Here is a 20,550-nt window from a genome sequence, read left to right as displayed (position 1 = left end):
GATTAAAAAGCTAAATATGGAGATGGACTTGGCCGGTGAGAAGAGATTGCTACAACTCAACGAGCTTGATGAGTTTCGATTGCATGCGTATGAAAATGCCAAATTATATAAAGAAAAGACCAAAAGATGGCATGATAAGCATATCCAACATCGTGATTTTGAACCAGGTCAAGAAGTTCTACTGTTTAATTCAAGGCTAAAGCTTTTTCCAGGAAAGCTTAAATCTCGATGGTCGGGTCCGTTTGAAGTGGTTAGTGTGAAACCTCATGGTGCGATAGAATTGTGTGATAAAGGATCTAATGCGACATTCTTGGTAAATGGCCAAAGAGTAAAACACTATTGGGGTGGTGACATTTCACGTCACAAGACCACGATGAATTTAGTGGAGGCATGAAGAACATGTTGCGTCGTGCCGCGACGTTAAATCAGGCGCTTCTTGGGAGGCCACCCAAGTTAGCTAGTTCATTGTTTTGTAGGAATTAGATCTTGTATCATTAAAAAAAAAAAAAAAAAAAAACAACAAAAAAAAACATAAGAGGGGATGCGTCGCATCCCCCTCAGCATAAAAAAATTGACGGGCCAATTGCTCAAGGCAGTGAAGTCTGCCTATCGCGTCCGTGTCGCGTCCAACAAATTTTTAAGGAAAAAGAGGGGATGCGTCGTATCCCCCTCAGCATGAAAAGAATTGACGGGCCAATTGCTCAAGGCAGTGAAGTCTGCCTATCGCGTCCGTGTCGCGTCCAGCAAATTTTGAAGGAAAAAGAGGGGATGCGTCGCGTCTAAGCTCGCACGCACAGGTAAGTACTATATATTTTAACATATCTTAAGAATAAACTGAGGCATATAAACGCATACAAATTCGTTAATCGAACTTGCGACGCATACAAACGAACACACATCTCTCTAATTCAACTTGCAAGCATACAAACGCAACAGGTACGCATCATCTTCTTCGTTTTTGTCCTTGGTTTCTCTCCTAATTCGTCTCTCTTCTCTCTCTCAATGGTAGCAACAAGTAGGTTTTGCAATTTCAACTATCACACATGTAAAAGCCTGGGGTTTAGGGCTGTCGTTCTTGGTAGTTGTACTGGGTGCGAGATGATAAACTATAATTCCCTTCATCTTGTCAAATTTTGGGAGGGTAGTCGCATTACCCAACTGATAGAATGAACTAGGCACACTTGTTGCATATCACATGTTCAATGAATTGCCCATGAGGAGAATTTAGGCGTCGGTGAAGTCTGAGTAACCGAGTAACATTGGTATATGCTTGAAAATGGGTGTGGGGTCGAGTGAGGTGCTGTGTGAAATTGACCGTGGTTAGTGAGCGTTGCTAGGGTAGACCTCATGTTGAGCATAACGATATCTATATAGCGTAAGGCTTTTGTGTAAAATTGAAGAGAGTTATCACATACTTGCGGAAAGCCATGAGCTATAATTACATGAAGTATTGAATGGCGGACACTATAATTACGAATAATTGGAAGTGCAAGCTGTTGCAACGGCTTTAAAGCTGAACTTCACTGTTTCATATGCTAATTGTTGATTTCTTTGCATTGCAGGTACTTAGATTTGTAAAATGACAGCAACAAGTAAACCGTCAAAGCAACAAGACAAAGATGGTAACAAGCAACCGCCCAAAAAGCCTACCGGAAGGGCAGCAGGCGGCCCAAATCCACAGAAAAAAAGGAAGCGGACGGAGAAGGAAATGGAACTGCTGCCTAGGCAGTTAAGCGATGATTCAGAGCAAGAGGAAGAGGATACATTAGTCAGGAGAACAGTGAAGAAGGGTATTACACCAAGCAAAGGACTAGAGATAAGAGAGCCTGTGACATACCAAAGAAAAGCCTCCAAAAAGAGTGATCCGACTGATAAAGGGAAGGAGAAGATTACTACAGAATCGGAATCCGAATCCGATTCGGATAATGACCTCTTACATGCCGACATGAGTGATGAAGACGAGGGTGAACCCATAGACCGAGTTGATTGGGAGAAAAACTTTGTTAATGAGAAGGCATTCCGAGCCTATAAGAAGATACTGTTTTCAAAGAAGTATATTCCGGAAAAGCCGATCAACGTCGGAACACTTAAGAAAAAGTACTCAGAGTTTCTAAAATCAATTCGAGAGGTGCAACAATGGGGACCCATCTTGAAAGGTCACGGCAAATCCAACCTCACCATTGTTAGAGAGCTTTACGCCAATTGGCGTCACGCCAAGGGCAACATTGTTCGAGTAAGAGGGGTAGATATTAATGTGTCAGCTGAAGCTCTGAATAACTTCTTAAGGGTGCCACACACACTTATAGATAGGTTTGACTCCATATGCAAAACACCCGATTATGCACACATTAAGTCTGTCATATGCCCTACCAGGAAGGATGCGGAGTGGAAGCATGGGAGTATGGAGTACCATTCTATAGCCAAGGAATTCATGAGTGCGTTAGCACGTGTGGCTCTAAATTTCATATGTAACCGCCTGATGCCATGCCAACACAAAACTGATGTCCCTCGTCACCGCGCATTAGTATTATATGCTTTATTAGAGGGGATACCGCTCAACTTAGGAGCCATCATGCATGATCAAATGCAGCGCACCAGGATGAATTACAAATGGAGGCTGTTCTTTGCTAATACCCTATCAGCTTTCTTGACAGAGATGGGAGTGCTATGGGACAAGGAGAATGACGACATTGAGGCTAAAGCTCCAGGACCATACGATGTCACTCATGTTCTAGAGCCGAACAAGGGAAGGTCTTCTAAGCTCACCATTCAACAATTATTTGAGCAGATGCAAGCAGATATGCAAGAGAACAGAGCTGAGCTGACAGCGACTCGTGTCGAGTTGAGTGCCACCAGGGATGAGTTGAGACAGACTCGTGCGGATCTAAGCCGGGTTCAGACCGAGCAGGCCACGATGATGAAGGAGATATCATTACTCCTCAGAGCTCTGGTTCAATGTGCAGGTACAGACATCTCACAGCTGACTGCATCATCCACTGCCGGACCATCCACTCCTGTTCCTCCTATAGTCACTGAGGCTCCGCACAACAGGCCTACTGAGGTCGCTGTAACACCTGCTACAGCATCAACTCCAGTTGTTGATGATAGGACAATGACAGCTATGGATGCAGATGCTCTTCCACAGACTGAGGAAGAGCCCTCCACCTTGACTTGAGGGAGTTTTTCTCACCCTACTCTACCTTGTTTGTGTGCATTGGGGACAACGCACAGTCCTAAGTGTGGGGTGGGGGCTATTCATATTTTGTTGTATGGATGAATGTACTAAAATATTCACTGGTTTAATGGCATATAATAGCAGTAAATTCATCTGAAGGAGTAACTCTCAGTTTATTCTTGTATAAAAAAATAAAAAAATAAAAATAAATAAATATATATATATATATATATATATATTTATTTATTTATTTAATTATTTATTTTCTTTGTAGGTAGTAGTAATCTCCTGTGGTTTTTCTTTGTGCATCGGTTCTTTTCCATGGGATGTATTTTGAACCGGGTAGAATTTTTTTTTCTTTTAGAATAGATTAGAGTTAGAAAATAAAGGGAGGAAGAAATATGAGATTCCGAGGGGGCTACTGACTTGTTTGATAGTAGCATAGTCAGGCTTTGGCATATGTAGGGCCTCTCCTATGTTTTGAAATTGATCATGAAGCCTTCATGTATTGGATAGCATATTTGTGATACCTATGTCTCGTTTACATGACTTATGTTCACTTTGCGCTTAATGTTTAATATCTCGTGGCTTCGTGAATACTTGCATTGTTTGAGAGTCGGAATGTGACTATCCTTAATGAGTCATGTGCCATGTGTGGTGAGAACTTTTGTGTAATCCATGTATTGTACTTATGTCTAGAACTTGCCCGGTATGTGAGTTGAAGCGAAATTTTAGGTGATGCTCGGTTTGAAAAAAATGATTTTAGGCTTTCTTTAATCTTTTTGAGCTTATTGCTTATCACGAATAAAATCCATCCCTAGTTAACCCTTTTGAGCCTGTAGACCTGTTATTTGGTACCCACATTACAAGCCTATACACTTTTTATTCTTAATTGACATTGTTTTGATCCTTTTACCTTTTAAAGCACTTTAATTGTTAGATGAGCGCTAAAAGAAGTAAGAAGGGACTAAGTGTGGGGTGACTTTTGAGTGGAACCAATGAAAGAAAGAAGGGTGCACTTATTTTGAAAAATAATACACCACTAGCGGAAATTGAAAAAAACAAAAAAAAAAAAAAAAAAAACAATGAACTAGCTAGTGGGTATGAATTAAAGTAGTGCTTAAAGAAAGAGGAAATATTGTTGGGGTGATATTATTTGTGAAATTGAAGTGGGGTTAAAGAATTTGCGCTTAAGTCATTTGGTGATGTGTTAAAAGTGCTTGGGAGGTTGAGTCACTATTCCTAAAATATATACTACCTGTCCCTTAGCCCACATTACAACCATGAAAAAGTCCTAATTGATTTTAGATCGAGCGAGCTTACATTAGTAGAGATTTACATTAAGGGCAAGCTTATGGTACCAATTACATGCATGTGACTTCTTTTGTGAGAGTGAGCGATTTTCGTTGATATATGAGCATGAGATTCGAATGTGTGGATTGATGTTGACTTTCTTTGTTTTTGTGAGGGCACATGGTTTCAAGAGGGATAGGTAACATTATTGGACTTCTCTAGGATGTTGGGTGTTCAAGCCACGAATACATTGTGACAATGAGTCGTACATTGAGGCTAGGGTTGTTATGAGCATGTTGACTTGTTTGAATACTTTTGAAGAAGGGCATAAGTGAAGGGAAGGGTATGTGATGCATAGCCTAGAGCCTAATTGTTGCAAATAACCACGGTCATAGGTGCAGTGTGCTTTGAATGATAAGAGCTTAATTTTGTTTCGTCTACTATAGGATGGTTTGTTCGAGGACGAACAAAGGTTTAAGTGTGGGGTAGTGATGTTTGGCATATTTCGATATGTGTTGATGTTACTTTACCCATGTTTTAACCACTTCTTGATGTTATTTGATCTTTAAAATTCCCAACATGGTTTAATTATTGGTTTTATGACTAATTAAGTTATGTGTGACGATTTAAGGTGTTTGGAGTGCAAAATATGAAGAAAAGGTGGTCTAGCCAGAGGAAGAAGGGTTGGATGCGTCGCATCCAACCTAGAAAAACATCATCTTTCGTGCACCCTTAGCAGTGAAGTCGGCCCATAGCGTCCGCCATAGCATCCGAAACTGGGAAGTAGAAGAGAAGGGTGGATGCGTCGCATCCACCCTCGCATGCAAAATTGGGAAGCAGAAGAGAAGGTGGATGCGTCGCGTCCACCCTCACATGCAAAGAAGAAATGGAGGACGAGGTGGATGCGTCGCATCCACCTTAACATCAGCCCCTGAAGCCGATTTGGGCTAGGGTTAGGAGAACTTTAGCCCACGACTTTTTGGACGATATATATATAAAGCTTAAAAACGCTTTTTAAGAGGAAAACGGGATTTAACAAGGAGGAAGCTACAACCAAGTTCAAAAACCACGAAACTCGTCTTGAGTTCTTATTTCTCTCTTTCTTTTATTGAGTCTTATGCACTCTTATGAAATTTTGGATGATTGCCTGAATATGAGTGGCTAAGAATCCTATTGTTCTAGGGTCATGGGTATACATGAATGTTGATTTTTGAAGTTTAATTTGACTACGTTGAGTTTATCATATTGGGTTATTTATTTAATTCTATTTTTAATTATTTTGCTGAGTAGCTAACAGTGAAATACTATCTACGAATCTAGAGTTGAACTCGAAAGTGGGAACCCTAGATTGCATATAGAAGTAAATAGAGTAAGTTCTCATACCCGGGCATCGGGGAACGGATTCGCAATTAGGATAGAGATATACCTAATTGCCTTACTCGGTTATAATATAGGAATCGTAAATGCGTTCTTGTTAAACTTAATTCCATAGACATATAGGTATTAAGCTAACTTGAATAGGTTTGTAAGAACTCGACAGATTCTTACAAGTGAAATTAACTCTGTGAATCAACAATTCCGATAAATCATTTAGTTATTTTAAACCAAGAATGCAACATGAATGTTAGATGACCCGTGACCCTGGAATATTATATCCTACTGATTGTTATTCAAAACTATTTAAGTGTTGTGTTTCTTTCTTAGCAATTCATTATTTGATAGTCTTTAGGTAGTAATTTAGAAAATTATATGTTTTGTTAGAAATATCTTGAATCAATAAGTTATTCGAGTTTAAATTAGTCAAAAGTTAATCATAAGTCTTCGTGGGAACGATACTTTATTCACTACTTTATTACTTGACGACCACGTATACTTGCGTGAGTGTGTTTGGACCCGACAAGTTCTTTGCCTTTCCCTCTCAAGTTGTCCACTTGAGGGTACCGGTCTAGACCCTTCTAGAAACCTCACTCCAATATCAACTGTGCATGCATCAAGTCAAACCTAGTACGGATTAGAACGTTGTCCACATGATAATCCACTAAGATAAGCCTTGTCCAAAGTCCGACGGGATTTCGATAATCTCAATGGACACCATCATGTTATGTGCATTACTTGGAGAAAACATGCCGATATATTGATCATTAATGTGTAAATAGTCAGACCCGGAGGGGGAAGAGGCTAACTCTATTTGTTTTACAGAAAATGAGGCACGAAGTTCCCAGGTTCAGCATGGTTCAAAGCATCCCACCTTTGCTGCTTGATTGGTGGAAGAACCTCTCACCTAGTGACTAGAATCATGTGAAAAGGGTCCTCGGAAATTTACCTTCCTTATTGGACATTCGGCCAAATAATGCATTGATTGAGGCCGCCACTATGTTTTGGAATGAGAAAAGAGTTGTCTTTCGCTTTGATAATGTAGAGATGACCCCTCTCTTAGAGGAAATAGGAGGTTTCGCTAGGCTACCATGGGATAGTCCGGGTTTATTAGTATCATAAAATCACACTCCCTGCGGTTTTTTGAAAATAATGGGTTTCAAGAAGAATGATGAATTACTTTGTCTGAAGGTGTCATACATACCATTTGAATTCCTTTATGAACGTTATGGGCATAGCAAGTCATATCGCCTTCACCGTGATGAACTTGCCATTACTTCTTTGGATTGGACACACCGCCGAGTTTTTGTGTTCATTGTCTGTTTCTTGGGGTTACTGATATTTCCGATGAAACGGCGAGGATCCACACTCGTTTAGATATGGTCGCTTGGACTCTAATGGAAGGAATTAAAGGACAAACTTACACTATCATCCCCATGATCTTAGCCGAAATATATCGAGCTCTAGATCGATGCAAGTAGGGGTATGGGCATTTCGAGGACTGTAATATGTTGCTATAGGTTTGGTTATTAGAACATTTTCCAGAGAGGTGAATATCGTCACGAACTTCTGCGATGACCATTGAATGACTACATAGCCTACCACCATCCAAAAAGAATGACATTTATCCCAGATAGGTTTGCGCAACCCAAAAATGCTGTGAGCTGGGTGCGTTTCTTCAGCAATTTGACTTACAAAAGGGTACATTGGATGTTTGAATAGTTCCCTAGTAGCGAGTTCATCAACAGGTCAAGAGAAGCCACTTATTTCGTGTTTATCAGGTTGAGAGGAATCTCATCCTTATGCTCCTATAAGAGTAATGAGCCAAGCGGGAAGAAATCCGATTATACCTCGGGTTTCCAACATGGTCCAGTATAAAGCAGACTTTAAAGGGAACATCATTCCGTTCAAGTTCGAGGTGCAGCATATGTGGAATCAAAAGGTTGTTGTCAAGAAAGACACTATCGAGACAGACAGGTACCATGCCAGCCATGTATACTTCTACCCATCGTGGTTGGTCGATGATATAGCGGGACATATCAAGCCAGGGATTAATCTGGAAAATAGGGTTATCGATGACGTTGTTGAAGCACAAGTCAAGTATAGGATGCTGCGCAAGAGGGTTTTCGAGTCTGAAGCTAGACATTTGGAACAGCACAAAGTGGATATGGAAGCTATCAGCGAATGGAAAGAAAATGCTTCTAAGTCAGCAGAAAGATTGGAATGTTTGGAGCAAGGGTTAATGGAACTCGGTGGGAAGATGAGGAAGAGGCTCTCAGATTGTCAGAATACGGAAGGCAATGAGGGAGGACACCTAGCAAGGGCTTACCTACTATTGGACATGCGCGACCTGGGGAACTTGATTGATGGAGCCAAGAAGTCCAAGCATGGAGAAGGTTCCTCTGGGACCAAATAGATTAGGAATAATGTTTTATTTGCTTTCAAGACTCGTTTTAGACTTTGATTGTAATAAAGCAAATACCATTAGTAACCCTTTGTAATTATTGTCATTTTAGTAGAGGTTTGGTTCATTTATCACATTAATGAGATGACGCAATTATTGGCATCAATTTTCTCCAAATCTATATGTCGCTTAGGCCTACCTCGGGCACAATGAGGTCCCCAAAATTAGGACGCGAATTTATTTACTAATTCTGCAACACATGTTCAATATTGCAAGCATTCTTTCAATATACCTTACTAACTTGGTTACCTTTTTGTTTTTCTTTTCTTTTGTTTATTCCCATTACCAAAAGTTTGGTTAGTGCATACTGGCATCATCCGCATATCATACTAGATCCAGAGGTCCTCCACCACCTCCTCCTCCAAGTAATCCCAAAAACAAAGAAAAAGCTAAAATGGATGATATGAGCGGTATCAGAAAAGACAACGCTACACATACAGAGAATGTCGAAATTTCAGATGGTCGGAGTACTCCGGCACAGAACAACTTGGTCTTACGGTTGGAACAGAAAATGCTGGAGTTACAAGGGGAGCTTGAGCAGGTCCAAAATTTGGCAAAACTTTCCCTCACCCTAAATGTCCTCGACCTTACCTAACAAAACACAAACGCCCAAAACCCGGTACCTCCCCAAAACACACAAAATTCTCCTGCATCACATCAATACACCACACCTTCTCAAAACCCTAACCCTCTGCCAGTACCAACCCCTTCACAACATCATCATCATTCGACCCAGTATCCACAAACCACCACCTACCATAATCTTCAAAATGCACCACAACCTACTCCTGACCCGCAAAACTCAACCAACGACCACCATTACGCCCAGATTCCCTAAGTTAACCAAAGCAATCCCATATATGTGGAAAGCTTACCCCACACCCCACAACAGACCCTATACATACCCGAATCCACCGAGAAGGACCTGCTCATCAAAAACATGGCGGAGGAACTCAAGAAACTTACTGGCAGAGTTCAAAGTGTCGAAGGGGACAAAGGCATTGAGGGTTTGAATTATGAAGATTTGTGTATTCAGCCAGATGTAGAACTGCTAGAGGGTTACAAACCTCCTAAGTTCGAAATGTTCGACGGGACTGGTGATTCGAGAGTGCATTTGAGAACGTATTGTGACAAGCTTGTAGGGGCTGGCAAGAATGAAAGAATCCGCATGAAGATGTTCATGAGAAGCCTCACTGGAGACGCCATGTCTTGGTACATCAGTCAGAACCCAAAGAAATAGGTTAATTGGGTAAGCATGGCATCGGATTTCATAGATCGGTTCAGGTTTAACATAGAAAACGCACCAGACGTTTTCTACATTCAGAATCTCAAGAAGAAGCCAACGGAAACTTTCCGTGAGTATGCTACTCGGTGGAGGTCAGAAGATGCGAAAGTAAGGCCAGCACTGGAAGAAGAACAGATGAATAAAGTATTCGTCAGAGCTTAGGATCCGCAATACTATGAAAGACTGATGGTTATTGAAAACCATAAATTTTCTAACATCATCAAATTGGGAGAAAGGATAGAAGAAGGGATCAAAATCGGAATAGTGACAAATTTTGAAGCACTCCAAGCCACAAATAAAGCTTTGCAGTTAGGAGGTATCTCCAAGAAGAAAGAATTAGGTGCGGTGATGGTAGCCCAAGGTCCAAAGTCTCCTCTTACATACCAAACACTCCCATCCATATATCAGCCTTCACCTCCCAGATACCAACAACCTGCCGCCACTTACCATACCTATAACACCCAACCAGCATACTACCACTCACCACCAGCCCGCCAAAATACCAAAAACCCATACCAAATTTCGACCGCAGACCACCCAGATAGTATACCCCAATTGCTGAACACATAGACCAACTATACGAGAGACTGAAGGCTGCCGGTTATATCACTCCCATTCCCGTTGTTGCTATGGAAAACCCTTCCTAGTGGATTAACCTAAATAAGGCATGTGACTATCACTCAGGCATGAAGGGTCATACTATTGATGAGTGTCGTACTTTGAAGGATAAGATTCAGACATTAATTGACACCAAAGTCATACAAGCAAAGGAGGTTGCACCCAATGTCCGTAACAATCCTCTCCTGGATAACAAGAGTGGAGGGGTAAACGTGATAGAGACCGATGAAGAATGTGACCCAGAGGGGATACGTAGGCAGCCCTCTGGGTTCGGTCACAACTCAATAAAATCTTCATTTTTTCCATGATCAGAAAACTGGGGTAGAATTTTGCGGAGGACCTCAAAATTCTAAAGCAAGTTCAACCAACACCGCCATACTGGGGCAAAATTTTGAGGAGGACCCTTAATATTCTAAAGCAAGGAGGTCTCAATTTCTCTAAAATATGCCACAGTCATTGGTTCATCTAACTTAGTCGATATTGCATACTACTATATCTCAAATAACTACATTCATCAAATGCACGCATTTCTTTCGAAAAACATTATTTCTATAAACAGCCAGATGCTACCCAAGGTGACTCAAACAGGATCTCAAGACAGGAGCACATGCAAAGCAAAAGACAAAAGCATGAACCAACCTTCCCCTGCAAAACTCACAATATTTCTTTGGATGCAGGCACAGTAAGACAATAATATGTGCAGACACGTCAGGTCATTACCTTCAAGATAGCGGATTATCCATCCCAAGCATCTCCGGCTAAGAAACACTCTACTATCACTCATCGTTTTCCTTACATCGAGACTAAGCATTGTCTCTTATATTTGCATGAGGCTAAGCATTTCCTCCCTAATTGCATAAGGCTAAGCAATCCCTTTCCTTGCATCAAGACTAAGCATTGTCTCCTATTTTGCATGAGGCTAAGCATTGCTTCCATAAATTGTATGAGGCTAAGCATTGCCTCCATAAATTGCATAAGGCTAAGCATTGCCTCCATAAATTGCATAAGGCTAAGCTCGGCCTTTCTTTGCATGAGACTAAGCATTGTCTCCTCTCCTTGCATAAGGCTAAGCATCTCCTTCGCCTTTATTTGCATGAGACTAAGCACTATCTCCTCTTTCTCATCAGGCTAAGCATTGCCTCCCTAATCGTATAAGGCTAAGCTCTGCCTGTCCTTGCATGAGACTAAGCACTGTCTCCTCTTTCTCATCAGGCTAAGCATTGCCTCCCTAATCGCATAAGGCTAAGCTCTGCCTTTCCTTGCATGATAATAAGCACTATCTCCTTTTCTTTGCATGAGACTAAGCATTGTCTTCTTTCTTTGCATAAGACCGAGTATTGTCTCCTTTTTTTGCATGAGACTAAGCATTGTCTCCTCTTTCTCATCAGGCTAAGCATTGCCTCCCTAATCGCATAAGGATAAGCTCTGCCTTTCCTTGCATGAGAATAAGCACTGTCTCATTATCTTTGCATGAGACTAAGCATTGTCTCCTTTCTTTGCATAAGACCGAGTATTGTCTCCTTTCTTTGCATGAGACTAAGCATTGTCTCCTATTTGCATGAGGCTAAGCATCGCCTCCTATTTGCACAAGTCTTAGCATTGCCTCCTTAACTACACGAGGCTAAGCACTTCCTTCTTTGCATGAGACTAAGCATTGTCTCCTATTTTGAATGAAGCTAAGCACTGCTTCCCTTACTCGCATGAGACTAAGAGCTGTCTCCTATTTTGCATAAGGCTAAGCCCTGCTCCTCTCTTGCATACGGCTAAGCATTGCCTTTTCCTCAAGATTAAATACTATCCCCACTATGCCACCTAAGACCTAGCACTATCCTATGTTCACCTAGGTCTAAGCACTGCCCTCATCATACACAAGACTAAGCCTTGTCTTGTCTCATCTTCGCATGTGACCAAGCGTCACATCCTTGCACTTCATAGGCTAAAATATCTCCATTTTGTCCAAAGGCGTCATAGTCCGGAGGCATCATCCTCATAGCCGGAAGACACCATTCCATGGCCTGAGGATCTCTCGAAACTGCACATCATTATACCAAGGCGTCATAGTCCAAAGGCACCATCCTCATGGCCCGAGGACTTCATTTCATGGCCTGCGAATCCCTTATCACATGATTCATAGCCCAAGACGTCATGGTCTAAGGACATCATCCCCACCATCCAAAGACAACTTTCATGGTCCAAAGGGAATTTGCATCATGTTTAAATTCTTGCAATAATCCATATATACTTGCATGTATCGTGTTTTAAGTTTTGCAGGTAATCCAGGAAGTAACCGTTCTCCCAACGGGAGCAATCTTCGCTCTGGTTTCCATCCAGCAATTGTTTTAAACATAACCGACCACCATCAATTACTGGCCTTTTACTCTATGACCGTTCAGATATTTGCATCCATAACATTTCAGACTCACATTCATGATTTCGTATAAACTCATCTGATACTGTCCTACCCCAAAAGAACCCTTTCCAAAGCATACAACTCCAATGGTTCAGTTCACCGTTGGATCCAGAACTACACACGGCCTGATTCACGTAACACCAGGGATATGTAGGCAACTTAGGAACCGGAGTTTGGCCTTCATTTTTTAAATCACCTCATTCGGTCAAAATCGGTCATCATTTTCTTTACCCAACAACTCTTTCATCATTCCCGGGTAAAGATGAGCAGTTGTTGATACCTAATTTTTGCCCTCATATTTTCCAAAATACATATACACTTTTAAAATAGCATATTTGCATCAATATTTAGTTTACAAACCTATACAAGCATTTTCTATGATTTTCCACAATATTTTAGAGCTTTAAATTAATTTTCCTGCATTTAAATTATATGAATATTTAGTAATTGTCCCTTTAAATTATTTTGTGATGACTTAGCTACCTAAAATTATTATTTTACACATATAATATATTATTCAAATATTTTATTTCATTTCTTATAATTATATTAGCATTTTTGAGCTATTTATCTAATTATGCAATAATGGCATGTATTCATACATAAAGGCTATTTATTCTATATTATTTATGTCAAAACAGCAAATTTAAATTTTTTATAATAAAAAGTTATTATTTTAAGCATTTCAGTGCATAAATAATATTTGCATTCATTTATTAAGTAGTTTCCATAAATTACTTTGATAAAATTCGGGGTATTTAATTAATAGCCCAATTTCTTACCTATTTTTCGGACTCAATACTACCCAGACCTTAGCCCAATTAACCCAATACCCTAACCCAATAAGCCCCAGCCCAAATCCAACAACCCGGTCGCAACCCATTTACCTAACTTGACCCAACCCCTCTTTAAAATCCTGGCCGTTGATCTCTAAGATCAACGACCCACAATCAATTTCCCCCTTTTAATTACCCAACCCCAAACCCTAATCCCATTCTCTCTTAACCTGCCCCCCCCCCTAAATCTTCTTTACTCTCTCTTCTTCTCTGAGAAACCCTAGCCGCTATATCACCCAATTTCTCCAAAACCGGCTCTAAAATGGAATCAATCACTGACTCACTTACCTTATTGGTCTCCTCTCGCTACTGGTCGTTCGTTTGTGGTGTTACATAGGTGCTTGCCTAAACATGGCAAGCAGTACCTTCAGAAATCGAACCAAAGTGGTTCGAATCTTTGATTTTGAGCATTATTTCGTCTACATACGCTCAACATTGTACTATGTTAGTCCGATTTCGTTTGAATTTCTATGATTTACACTTTCCCTAAAAACTAGGGTTTACCGGATTCCTCTCTTAAATCGATTTCAAATTGATTTGCATGTTGTCTTTCCTTATTTTTTGCTTAATTTACTATGTTTCCTTATGTCTTTGTTCAATGTTTTCTGCTATATAAACCCCTCCCCATTCCCCTTTGAGACGGACTTTTGAGTCACACAAATCTCACTAAAAATCGAGGCTTGTTCTGTTAATTCCTTCATTATCCTGTTTTGTGCTTTGTGTTGGCCGGCTGAAAGCCAAGGCCACTAAGAGTCTACTGTTCAAACTTTCTATTGGTGCGAGCATTGCCCGGGGTTCTTTTGAAGTTCTTGGAAACTTTGACGCATCGATATTTCTGGGTTCCTGTGGATCTTTTGTTCTTTATTGTTGTCCGTTTAACTGGTAAGCTACTTCACTTTGCAATTTCATCCCTATGTGTCTTTGATTCACATGTGTTCTCACCTCTGAAATGCATAGCTTAATGTATTTTCTAGATTATTTTGTGCACGATTCTGTTAAGTCTACTGTATTCTAAGTCTCTTTAGCATCTAACTTCCTCATAATGCTGCTAGTTTTGAGATTGCTTAAGTCTAATTTGGATAATCTGATTCTCTTAAGTTTGTTTAACCAGTGTATTGGTGCCTGAACATTTCCTAAAACTTGCTTACTTGCCTTGTCCTTAATCTCTATAATGAATGCCTCACACTACTGTTAGAACTTCATGCGTTAATTAAAACATGTTCCCCTTCTATTGTGTCACTCAACATGAGCCCCATACCCATTAGTGATTGACTGAGATCTTAACAGTTACCTCAACTTGTCTCCCATGCCCTGCTTGAATCATTTTATTTTATGGCATAACTTAGACCTTCTTTAGTTAATTAATTTATTGTGTCAATCCTAGAATATCTGCATGTGTTGTTTGGTATGAGCTTGCTATCTTGTAGTGCTCTGAATCCTTTCAAGGTTTGTCCTGTATGTACAATATGTTTCAATTTATATTAAGATCATTTTCTATCGACTATGACCTTGCTTCTATGTTAGTATGTCTCACCAGCATGTCTATGGTTCATCTGATATCCTGTTCTTTCAGTGATTATTTTGCTTGTCACAATGTGCATCCCCATCATGTCTAAATACTGATTAACATGACACTAGGATGTGTGTTTAGCATCATCTCTTAGGGTTTTAACTTGTTTGTATTGTGCATCCGTGACTGCAAACTTGTTTTTCCCCTGACCCTTCCCACATGTGGTTTTTTCATAAGTTGTGCTCCCTATCATGTCTCAATGCAGCCCTATTTCCTGATGAGAGTTAATATGTCTATCTTATTGATGCTAAGATGTATACTTAACCTAAATTAGACTTCTTAGGTCTCAACCTGTTTGTGTTAACTTTTGTCAAAATTTTACAAACCTATTCCTCCCTCTAATATGTGGCTATTATGTGCTACTTTGCTAAATATTGAAGTTCTACTGAACAAAGTCTTGTGATCTGCTTGATTCGTTGTTTCGTATGCTCAGCTTGACTATGTCTGTTTTAAGTATAAGTGTATCACCTAACTTCTGTACCTCCATCACTATCCTCCTTCCTTACTTGCTACTTATGCTATTCTGAATTCTTCATTCTTATCCGGCTGAAAGTCAAGGCTACCTAGATTCAATTGTTAGTCTCCCTAGTGTGAGCACTGCTCGGGGTCCAATTGAGACCCTTGTGAACTTTGACACACTAGGGATTGGTCCTTAGTCACTCCTTCAACCTCCAAAACTGTTTCTACTATTCCATTTCCCCTGTCATGTACTGTGTATCTGAATTTGGTTGTTTCAAGTGGCGCAACACTTGGTGATGTGGTTAAGTAAATTGGTTTGGATTCTTCTATGCACCCTTGAGTCATGTATTGAACGCGACTCTCTGTTGAAGGCCTGGGTATACTGTAGGAGATGTTGAAGGCCAAGGCAATGCTGGGTATTTATTTGAGCCTAATGTGGGCATGTTCACTATTATGTAACATTGTTACTTTACTCATTATTGGGCCTGTAATAATCTTTGTATAAACAATTGGGGTTGTTAGTAAAATAGAATGGGGTAAATTTTAATATTCATATGCGATGGGTAGATAACATGCCTATAGGACTTAATGATGTGTTTGTTATATGCATTGTTCACTCTCTATGTACACTATTAGAAATCATGCCATTAGGGAAATCACACACTCACACAACTTGTATGCTATCAAAGCATAAACGCTTTATTTATTTCCATGTCTACTGCTATGTGTCACAAGACATCATGCCTATAGGAAATAAATGCCAATAATTGTCCTTCAATTTGCATAAATGCACTATATTCATTAGATATCATGCCTATAGAATTTTAATAATTTAATTCGCTATTGAGCCTAGAAAACATTCCTATAGCAGCTAAATATAAAAAAATTGGTTCCAATCGCCAATCTTTAGAAATCCTGCCTATAGGGTATTACTACTCGCTCTAAAGTGATGATATGGACTCTTCAAACACTGTTTATTACTTAGCCACGCCACTATTAGAAAGCATGAGTAATTCAGAGCATTTCCAATAATTTTTAGTGTCCCTTACTGTGTAAACCACTTAGAGATCATGCCAATAGGTTTTATTAACTTATAATCTGTAATCTCAATAAACAACTTAGCAGTATCAGATACTCTCAAACTGGTAATTTAGAAATCATAGGTCTAAAGTGGCACCCTACATCTAAAACTGCTTGCATATTTGGATCAGATCATATTGAAATCATGCCTATAGAGCTTAATGACTTCAATCTTCCTCAATACTGAAACTGTCTAATGCCTAACGTATAAATCTATTTGCGTGTATTTATTGTCTAATTACGGAGGTTAACTTGAGCCTTTAACTGTCCTTAAGTGCAGTCCTATTTATTTTGAATTATTGCCTAGTTTTGACATTTTCTGAGCAGCCTAAGCAAAGTCTAAAACTACCCCAAATAGAGGTCCAATGCCTCATGGACCATAGGTATGGGACGGGTAGTGCACGCATAAGGTACGACTTATATTGAATAATACGAGTAACACCCCATCTTGAGGGAGTTACGAAGTATTATTTATGTTGCACGGGGTGATCCTTTAGGATAAAAAACTTAGGACCCCCATCTTATTCCCCTTTTATATTTGAATCAAGTGTTTGTATTTCCTCAAAGCCTTTTAATAATAAAATTTCTCAAACTTATTGCTTTCTCTATCTTTATTTATCCGACTAATTCATATAATTCAAGTTCAACCGGGACCCATAGTTGTGGACCTCGAAAAGTGCTTAACACCTTCTTTTGGAGGTAATTTCGAGCCCTTACCCGATCTCTGGTGATGCAAACTAGTCGAACCCGAGTCATATGCAAATATGTGCCCTACGCACCTTAAATCGCTAGGTGGCGACTCTCCTCTTTTAATGCCTCCTTAAAAGAGTTGTCATATGTTGAAACCTGATTTCGCGCGAGAAAACGTGGGACGACAGTTGTTGTGTACTCATACTATGCTTCTGCACATCTTTTTGTGCATACCCAGGTATGTCTATTCGTGTCATACATTAGTGATCGGTTGTTAGCTTCTTTACGAAGACTTTAAGGTATACTTGCTCGGTATCCGCAGGCCTCAGAGTCACCTTCCTTTATCTTTACTTCCTGTTGTATTTTCATTTAGACAGCGATATAGTAGACATTTTAGTTTACTCTGTAGAGATTATAACTCAGTTCCACCGGTTTTGGGAATTATGTTGTTGAGATTCTATTTCGGAAGACTATATGAGTTTATCGGACTTGCTTTAGTATTTTTGTCAATTATTTTTGTCAAGTTATTATTAAATGTTAGGCTTACCTAGTCTTAGAGACTAGGTGCCCTCACGACATCCTAAGGAGGGAAATTGGGGTCGTGACAATACGCCCAAGTCCAAAATCACCATCCGGACCTAACGAAACCATCAAAACTCCGATCCAAGATCAAATACACAAAAGTCAAACTTGGTTCACTCCTCCAATTTAAAACTTCTAACATGACCTTCATTCTTCCAAATCAATCTCTTATCATCTGAAAATCAAAACCGATGATTCGCACAGATCATAATACATCATACGAAGCCACTCAAGACTTCAAACAGCTGAATGGAATGCAAATGCTCAAAACGACCGGTTGGGTCGTTACAATAATGTATAACTGAAATAATTTAATAGCTAATACAAATTTTAATTTTTTAGTTCGTCCAAAATATATGTTATTTTATTATTTTGTATAAAATGTATCAATATTTGTAATATTGCTACATTATATGAAATAAGCAATTAGACCTTTCTTCTATTTTATTTTCAATATAAAGTTTTGATTTTTATATTTTTACGATGTTGATTGTTTAATATTATTTGATTTTATTAAGATTTTAACTACGTGGTATTATCTATTGTACTTTTTTCATCATAATTAAAAAATCACTTTCTCATATCAAAATTAAATAAGTCTTATCATTCTATATTTTTTTTACTTTTTCTCAATGCGCCACTTGGTTTCATATCAAAGCTTTACTACCATCATTTTAATATAATTTCGACAACTTTTAATATAGTATCTTCATATCAGGCTTGACTGCCATTTGGCTTCACTTGCAAGTTGCTTAATTCTTCAATTGTCTAAATTTACTAATAATATATTGAGTATTATTTACTTACTTTCTTTTATTTCTTAAATTTAGTATTTTATCTATAATTTATAACTGAAATAGTTTCATAGTTAGTACTAATTTTAATTTTTTTATTTTGTCCAAAATATACGTTCTTTTATTATTTTGTATAATATGTATCCATATTTTTAATATTATTTTCTACATTAAATGGAATAAGCAATTAGACCTTTCTTATATTTTATCTTCAATATAAAAAATTTATTTTTATATTTTTACGATGTTGCTCGTAATTATTTTATTATTATATATTTTTTATTTTGTGTGAATTAATAATGACCCCCGAGACCAATATAAATAGGGGAAGAGAGAAGAATGTATTTTATCTTTTAATTAATTCAAATATTTTTGTCTCTCGATTCAAATTTATAAGTTTTATCCCAATTCAAATATATAAAAAAAATGTCGAAATGATATAATCTAATAAGAATATTAAAGATTGTGCATTTTAGCTTACAATTTCAAATACACCTTTAGCATTACAAATTGTCTATATAAATCTATAATGTAGATACATTGGATCAGTGATCGATTTCTAGGTTTCGTCATAAACCTAATTGGTTATTTCCAATTACGTAAATCACTAGTTCAAACCGTAGTCAAAGATAGGGCATTTCTCATTTTTATAGAAACTTTTGTACCAGAAACAATGGTATCTCCAATTATAGCCCTCTAGGTGTAAAATATATCTCTTCTCACCATCCCCATAGTGTATGCGACAAATGTATGCATTTCGATTAGGGTCGCATTCTATAGTTACGATTCTACCATATTCGTTTAGTCGAAAATCGATTTTACGGTATAGACGCTTATGGCCTCCCCCTCTATGCCTTGCGGTAATGATTCCTCTAGCATTACGACCTTTATCACAATGATGTTATCCATAGATCAAATTATTTCGTGGATTGAATTTCACTTGACTGTCTACGGTTCCATTGCGTGTGCTCGGGGTAGAAGTTTTATATAAATGTATCTGCGAGGAAGGAAGCTACAAAGCAGCAGATAAGGAAGAGATTTAGGCAACTTAATTGACTTACCAGACTCTAAAGAAAGGGTACCACTTATTCGGAAACTAGAAACTTGCTGATTTTCAAGAGAAACTCGATGCTACTTTAACACAAGGGCCGGTGTCCATCATTAAAAGTGGCATCTTTATTTGCGCACATTGGAGAAAGTGCTCTAAAATTTTTAGCATCTTTTAAATCGTAAATAAAATATACCGAAACTTTTTAGCTTTCAGAATGCTCTTATGTGTAGGATTCAATTCCAGTAGAAAGAGTTTCTTCAATAATTTCAATTCCCGGAAAGCCTAGAAGTACTCTTCCTCTGGTGGACCTAGACTCTCCCTTATTAGGCTTCAGAGTTCATCCCAGATCCATCCCTATCTACACTGATAATTCATGAATCAATCCCAATCTCTTAGTTAACAAGGACCTTTAAAGTATGAAATAGCATTTTCTCTATATGACACTTGGCTTGACCTCATGTTTCACTATCATTCTTTTAATATAATTATGAAATTATATTATGTGTTGGCAACTTTTCAATTAAAAATAGAATAAGTTTCAAATAAATAATTTTTAATATATAAAAATTATTGTTTTCGTAAAAAAAAAAGTTAAATATGTTTTAATTCAAATTTAAAAAGACTAACTAATTATTAACAATAAATAATGCATAATTTAATTTTGAAAAAAAATTAAACTCAAAAAGATTATTTATTAGTTAACTTAACTGACTTTGTCCTAAATGCTTATTGTGAGACTGCCACTTGGGTTAATGTTGAGGCTTTCTCCTTTCCTTTTAATAATAATGTAGACATAGATGATTGATTCCATCAATCGTAGAATAGGCAAACCTTCGCTACCTTCCAGGATCTGTGATTTCTTTACATTT

This window comes from Nicotiana tomentosiformis, chromosome 9 (assembly GCF_000390325.3).
Source record: "Nicotiana tomentosiformis chromosome 9, ASM39032v3, whole genome shotgun sequence".
NCBI lineage: Eukaryota > Viridiplantae > Streptophyta > Magnoliopsida > Solanales > Solanaceae > Nicotiana > Nicotiana tomentosiformis.
The sequence above is the reverse complement of the archived record's forward strand: the minus strand, read 5'-3'. Positions refer to the sequence as shown.